Source organism: Lissotriton vulgaris, chromosome 7 (assembly GCF_964263255.1).
Source record: "Lissotriton vulgaris chromosome 7, aLisVul1.2, whole genome shotgun sequence".
NCBI classification, from domain to species: Eukaryota; Metazoa; Chordata; class Amphibia; order Caudata; family Salamandridae; genus Lissotriton; species Lissotriton vulgaris.
Window position 1 is genome coordinate 354,281,527 of NC_141695.1, and position 7,603 is coordinate 354,289,129.

Consider the following 7,603-nt stretch of genomic DNA (forward strand, 5'->3'; position numbering starts at 1 on the left):
ACACCATCCGCCTGATGAACTCCATCCACTCAGGATCCCCCACAGACCCATGTCCTCACCACATCTTCAACAAAGCAGACTCCGTCATAGCACCGCACCTCCGAGACGTCATCAACTGCTCCTTCAACTCCGCCACCTTCCCGGAAAGCTGGAAACACGCTGAACTCACCGCCCTGCTGAAAAAACCCACAGCGGACCTCACCGAACTCAAAAATTACCGCCCCATCTCGCTCCTTCCTTTCCCGGCCAAAGTCATCGAGAAAGCTGTCAACAACCAGCTCGCCGCCTTCCTCGAAGCCAACAAATCCCTCGACTCCTCACAGTCTGGCTTCCGAGCAAAACACAGCACTGAGACCGCCCTCATCGCAGCAACAGACGACATTCGAACTCTACTGGACAATGGAGACACAGTCGCCCTCATCCTCCTCGACCTCTCTGCAGCCTTCGACACAGTCTGCCACAGCACCCTTTTACAACGCCTCAGAAACATCGGAATACAAGGAAAAGCACTTGAATGGATCACCTCGTTCCTCACCGGAAGAACCCAGAGAGTCCGCCTTCCACCATTCAAGTCCGAGGCCACTGAAGTCATCTGTGGCGTACCACAAGGATCCTCACTCAGTCCCACCCTCTTCAACGTATACATGAGCCCCCTCGCGGCCATCGCCCGCCAACACAACCTCAACATCATCTCTTACGCGGATGACACTCAACTGATCCTTTCTCTCACCAATGACCCCAGCACCGCCAAAACCAACCTACACGAAGGAATGAAAGAAGTTGCCGAATGGATGAAACATAGTCGTCTGAAACTGAACTCAGATAAAACAGAAGTCCTCATCTTAGGTACATCCCCCTCTGCATGGGACGACTCTTGGTGGCCGGAAGCCCTTGGAAAAGCACCCATCCCGACAGACCACGCACGGAACCTAGGCGTTATCCTGGATTCCTCACTTTCAATGAACAGACAAGTCAGCTCCGTCTCCTCATCCTGCTTCAACATTCTCCGCATGCTCAAAAAAACATTTCGCTGGATGCCCACCGAAACAAGAAAAACAGTCATCCATGCTCTGGTCACGAGCCGACTGGACTACGGAAACACCCTTTACGCAGGTACTACCGCTAAACTCCAGAAAAAACTCCAACGAATCCAAAACGCCTCAGCCAGGATCATATTAGACATCCCGCGTAACGAACACATCTCTGGTCACCTGAAAAACCTCCACTGGCTACCCGTCAATAAGAGGATCACTTTCCGACTTCTAACCCACGCACACAAATCACTCTACGATATCGGACCAGAATGTCTCAACTCACGACTGTCCTTCTACACCCCCTCCCGCCAACTACGCTCTTCCAGCCAAGCCCTCGCCACTGTACCTCGCATCAACAAGACCACCATGGGAGGTAGATCCTTCTCATACCTGGCAGCTAAAACATGGAACTCACTCCCCACTTACCTTCGCCTTACCCAGAACCACCTAACATTCAGAAAGCAACTTAAAACGTGGTTATTTGACAAGTAATCCTCCTTCCCTCCCCAAGCGCCTTGAGACCCTCTCGGTATGTAGTGCGCTATATAAATTCTTTGACTTGACTTGACTTGACTAGCATCAAGAAAATCATCATCAAACAATGGTAACTTTTATAAAAAGAGGGAGATTTTGGCAACTCGTTTAGAGACCAACCTCTATTCGCGTATTTACTAAGGGGGTCATTAGGATGGCGGGTGGAAAACCACCCCGACTGTCACGGACGCGGAAAACAACCAGCCGCCGGGACCGTGGATAACCCAGCGGTCAAATTAGGATCAACCGCCAAGAAAAGACCGACTGCGGCGGAAGCGGGTAAATAAAAACCACCCGACGCGGTGGGTGGCGTCCGAAAACCGACCGAGGCAGTCGGAAACGCAGCGGAAAAGCTACAAACCGCCGCAAGCATTGCGGAGACAGCCCACAGGAAATTAGGATATCCCGATCCGCCGATTCCGATCGCAGCGGTCGCAAACAGGAGTGAATGGGAGAGCCAGCGGAAGAGCTGCAGCATAGCCACCGCAGCGGACAATCCATACAAAACATGGCAGATGATGCAAAAACTCCAAAATACTGCCAAACATTCTACAAATCAAAGTAGCCATGCCCCTCACATACACATAACACAACCCAACAAAATAAATAAATGCCAAACAGAAACATGTAATTTCCAGGACAACTCCCAGAACACACCTGACAGCAAAACCCCATTTGGACATGCCCACAAAACTGAGTATAAAACCAACCCCTTCACTGACCATAGTCCTTTGCAACACTCCAGAAGAGAAGGGCACACCACAGACCTGACAGGAGAGGCTAGTGAACAGAGCACACCCACCACCACCACCATCACACCAGCACCAACAATCCCCCAGAACATAACACACCTCACACACAAACACCACACCCACCACCCACACCCTAGCACCCACGAACACTGTGTACACTACACACCATGGCATCACAGAAAATGCCCAAATTCCCACAGAGTGAGTTGACAGTCATTGTAAATGAGATAGTCAGAGAGGAACCACAACTGTTTGGTAGCGTGGTCCAACAGACACCATTAGCCACAAGGACTCAAATGTGGCAAAGGATAGTCCAAAAAGTCAATGCAGTAGGGAACATCCTACGATCCGAGAAGGAGATCATGAAGCGGTGGCATGATCTCAAGAGGATTGTCAAAGAGAGGAGGAGCAAGAACTGGGGGCTGGCTAACCGGACTGGCCCTCCCATCCCACAGAAAACATTCACACCATGGGAGGAGAAGGTGCTTGCTATACTGCATCCAGAGAGTCTCACAGGAGTATCCGGGGTAGTGGAGGCTGGTAAGTACAAACGAAGGTTAACCAACACACAGATATGTACTGTTTTTCACACCCAAAAACATACACCACCCCAGACAACTTACATCCATCTGCCCCACACACCCTCAAAACATGTCTCACAGATCCAACAGTCACCCTTCCCATTTACCCTAAACGTAGCTAGCAACATTACCATGGGAGCATGAGCACAGTCAGCTTGCACTACTACTCCCACCATGCCCCCTGTACCACACCCCAGCAGTATGGAGCCCACCCCCACCCAGGAGCACCAGGAAGCCATTGCATTGCTCACCCTCACCTAACAGGTAGGTAGCCATCTTGCTTGGAAGTCCAATTTGGGGGAAGGAGGCCTGCATTAGTACTCCCACCATGCCCCCTGTCCCACACCCCAGCAGTATAGAGTCACCCAGGAGCCCCTGGAAGCCATTGCATTGTTCACCCTCAACTAACAGGTAGGAAGCCATCTTCACAGTAAGGGTGTTTGTGGGTGGGAGACCTGCACTACTACTACCACCATGCCCCCTGTCCCACACCCTAGTAGTATGGAACACTCCCTCTCACCCAGGAGCATGTGGCAGCCATTGCATTGTTCACCCTCACCTAACGGGTAGGTAGCCATCTTGCTTGGGAGGCCATTGTGGGGGAGGGAGGCCTGCACTATTACTCCCAACATGTCCCCTGTCCCACACCCCAGCAGTATGGAGCCCACCCAGGAGCCCCTGGAAGCCATTGCATTGTTCACCCTCACCTAACAGGTAGGTAGCCATCTTGCTTGGGAGGCCTGTGTGGGGGAGGGAAGCCTGCACTACTACTCCCATCATGCCCCCTATCGCACACCCCAGCAGGATGGAACACTCCCTCCCACCCAGGAGCATGTGGTAGCCCTTGCATAGTTCACCCTCACCTAACAGGAAGGTAGCCATCTTGCTTGAGAGGCCTGTTTGGGGGAGGGAGGCCTGCACTACTACTCCCACCATGCCCCCTGTCCCACACCCCAGCAGGATGGAGCACTCCCTCCCACCAAGGAGCATGTGGCAGCCATTGCATTGTTCACCCTCATGTAACAGGTAGGTAGCCATCTTGATTGGGAGGCCTGTTTGGGGAGGGAGGCCTGCACTACTACTCCCACCATGCCCCCTGTCCCATACCTCAGCAGGATGGGGCACTCCCTCCCAGCCAAGAGCATGTGGCAGCCATTGCATTGTTCACCCTCACCTAACAGGAAGCTAGACATCTTGCTTGGGAGGCCTGTTTGGGGGCGGGATGCCTGCACTACTACTCCAACCATGCCCCCTGTCCCATACCCCAGCAGGATGGAGCACTCCCTACCACCTAGGAGCACCTGTAAGCCATTGCATTGTTCACCTTCACCTAACAGGTAGGTAGCATGTATGTGCACCAACACATTTTTCTTCAATTAAATGGTACCATATGGCAACACCAGCCCCCCATTGCACAAATATGCACACCGACCCCGCTTGAGACGCACAGTGTGTACACAGGTAAGCAAAGGGAACTGTCACAGCTACCAAAGAGTCACACACCAGTGCACATGCACAAGGAAGACTGTGCACAACCATGCACAGCACACACTGATGAGTGCATTGCCATGTGGCCAAATCGGCAAGGACAGTTTTAAATTACAGAAAGCATGTGTGTGCTTATTAATCCAAATATGTACATTACAGGACAAAGTTATGCAGTACAATACAATGGCCAGACCATGGCCAGATGTGACGTCTGACAGGTCAGACAAATAAACTATGACAGAATCATGAAAATGATTTGTGCTGGTCCCTAACAGGTCCCTGTGAACATGATGACAGCACGATTTGCATAGTATGCATTGATACCTGACAACATGTACAAGTAATGTATGTACCTCTGCATCATGTTAGGAGGCACTGTAGTGCACATAGAAATTGATGTGAAGACCCGTCAATTGTGTAGTGTACACACACTGGATGACACACAGCTAACATAATTCTTGCAGAGTGCACCACACTGACCATTCTCCATCTAATCCACAGGTGACCAAGAACTCACTGCTGAGGACAACACCAATGACCAGAAGAGCCAGTCTCCACCCCCGGTACATGGACGCTCAGATGTAGACCTCCAGGATTCTCTGGACGAAGAGCTTGCGGCCGACCCATCTGGTGTGCCAGGGAGCAACAGGTCCGAGGACCCCATCCTCAGCACCACCTCCTCTGCTGCAACAACAACTGCACAGCAGACCCCTGCTGTTACGGCCTGTGCGTCCACCTCCACCACCACCAGTGCCACCTGCAGCACCCTCCCTGTGCCAGGGGATGACCAGCCCACACCAACAACTGAGGACAGCAGGGAGTGTTCAGGGACCCACAGTGTTGAGGCAACAGGTCCGTGGCAGCAGGGCAGGTGTGAGGGCAAGGGTCACCCAAGACATCAGGAGGCTGGGACCCCATCCCTGGACCACTTCACCAGAGTCAGTGGGGCCTACGAACAGGTCCAGGGACAAAGTGGCCGGTCTGACAAACTATTACGCGAGCTCATCCAGCTGATGAGGTCCATCGACACCCGCCTTGGACAAAAGTTGGACCTCTTTTTCCCTCCATCTCAACCCTGTAACCAAGGTCCCACTTGCCAAAAACACCTGGGCGCGGAACTGGAACCGCGTCGACCTCCCTTTGCTATCTTCTTCTCTCTTAAACTCCTCACCTAGTCTGGCGGGCTTATCCTCATCATCTCAAGCCACCGTCATTAACACCTGGCTCGCTGGAGGCTGCGATTCAGTAGCCCCCCTACGTCGGATTTGAACAAGACGACCGAAGGAGTCAAATCGGTGGTTTAGTGAAGATCTGAAGGAAAAAAAGCTGACCCTCCGGCGGGCTGAGAGGCAATGGAGAAGGGACTATTGTCCTTTATTGAAAACTCATTACTCCATACTATTAAGTGACTACAAAAAAGCTATACTAGGAGCCAAAACTGCCTATTTTTCAGCAAAAATTCTGGTGGCAGAGAATAAATCTAGGGAGATCTTCACAATTGTCCACGATCTAGCTTTCTCTGATAGGGCTACACTCAAACCTCCTCCTACCCAGTCCTTATGTGATTCATTGAACTCTTATTTTTTGGAAAAAATTACCAATATCAAGACTAATATCCCTCCCCCCTCTCTCACTTTTGTTGAACCCTTTTCTCCTACCGTCCAGTGCTGTCTCTTTTCGATTCCCCCTCTTACCGACGAAGTATTCCTGGAAATACTACCTAAGGTCAAGTCAGGTTCCCCGGCAGACATCTGCCCGGCTCGTATTCTTCAACAGATTTATTCTGTCTGCACCCAGCCCCCGATCACTTTTCTTAACTGTTCCCTTGCTCAGGGGGTTGTGATTCCAGCCCTCAAATCTGCTACAATAGTGCCTATCTTGAAGAAGCCTGGTGCAGATCCGTCTGCCCCAGTCAACTATCGCCCTATCTCGTTGTTGCCCTACTTGGGCAAGGTGCTTTAGCGCCATCTAACATCTGTACTCAGTGCCCATGTAGAAGCAACTGGGGGCCTGGCGCCTCGTCAGGCGGGTTTCCGGCCTAGGCACTCTACTGAGTCCGTCGTGGTGTCGGTCCTGGACAACCTCAGGGAGGGCATGGACCAAAACAAACACCAGGCCCTGGTGCTCCTCGATCTCTCCGCCGCTTTTGATACGGTGGACCACTCCATCTTGCTTTCACGTATCAGAGCGGCGGGAATCGGGGGCTCAGCCCTGGTTTGGCTATCGTCCTTCCTGAGGGACCGCACCCAGGCGGTCCGGCTGGGGGATTTCTCGGCTACTTCACTCAAGGTCACTTGTGGTGTTCCCCAGGGTTCCTCTCTCTCCCCTCTCTTGTTCAATCTTTATATCTATCCCTTAATCTTTTCACTCCAGCAGCTGGAGGTCACCGTATATAACTATGCGGATGACCTCCAGCTCATCTTTAACCTCTCTTCTTCTTCCTATTCTATTTCCAATTTCGAGACTATTATGATTTTTATCAGGGACTGGATGAGCCACAACCACCTGAAGTTGAACCCGGATAAAACTGAGTTGGTTCTCACTGGTGGCTCTTCCAGTCCCTGGAACTCTTTATTTTGGCCCTCTTCCTTAGGTTCCCCTCCCACTCCCTCTCCCACAGTTAAGACCTTAGGCATCAAAATGAATAATCATCTTACCCTTCACTCACAAATTATTTCCGTTGTCTCTTCTTGCTTTCTCACTCTTCGCACCATTCGCACTGTCTCCCGTTTCTTTTCTCCCTTGGCACTAAAACTGATCATGTCCGCCCTAGTGATCTCCCGGCTGGACTACGCCAATGCCCTGTACAACGGCATTCCAGCTTACAGCCTACGAAAGCTCCAACTGGTTCAAAACCAGGCGGCCCGACTAGTGCAGGCCTTTCCCGCTCCCACCACATAACCCCGCTATTGAAGGCGCTTCACTGGCTACCTGTCAGGGAGCGATCCCTTTTTAACACTGGCTGCATGGTTTTCCAGGCACGTCAGGGCTCAGCTCCCGCCTTCATCACCTCTTTGATAAGGGAGTATGTCCCTACCAGAGAGCTTCGCTCATCCTCTCAATCTCTTCTGCAGGTACCCTGCTACAAGCGCAAAAAGTGGGGAGGGGCCAACTTCGTATTCTTGGCACCCACTTTTTGGAATTCCCTTCCCGACCACCTTCGGTCGGCCAAGCACTATTCTCTCTTTCGTAAAGGCCTCAAAACCTTCCTATT

The 7,603-nt window shown here is 51.8% G+C and overlaps 1 long non-coding RNA gene across 1 annotated transcript in view; it reads left to right on the plus strand.

Annotated features, from left to right (window-relative positions):
- The window catches only part of LOC147701574 (uncharacterized), a 64,309-nt gene extending 58,731 nt beyond the window's left edge, over nucleotides 1-5,578 (plus strand). Inside the window, exon 3 of the long non-coding RNA XR_015297190.1 lies at nucleotides 4,891-5,578. This is a non-coding gene — a long non-coding RNA (uncharacterized LOC147701574). The remainder of the gene's footprint in view (nucleotides 1-4,890) is intronic.
- The last annotated feature ends 2,025 nt before the right edge of the window (nucleotides 5,579-7,603 follow it).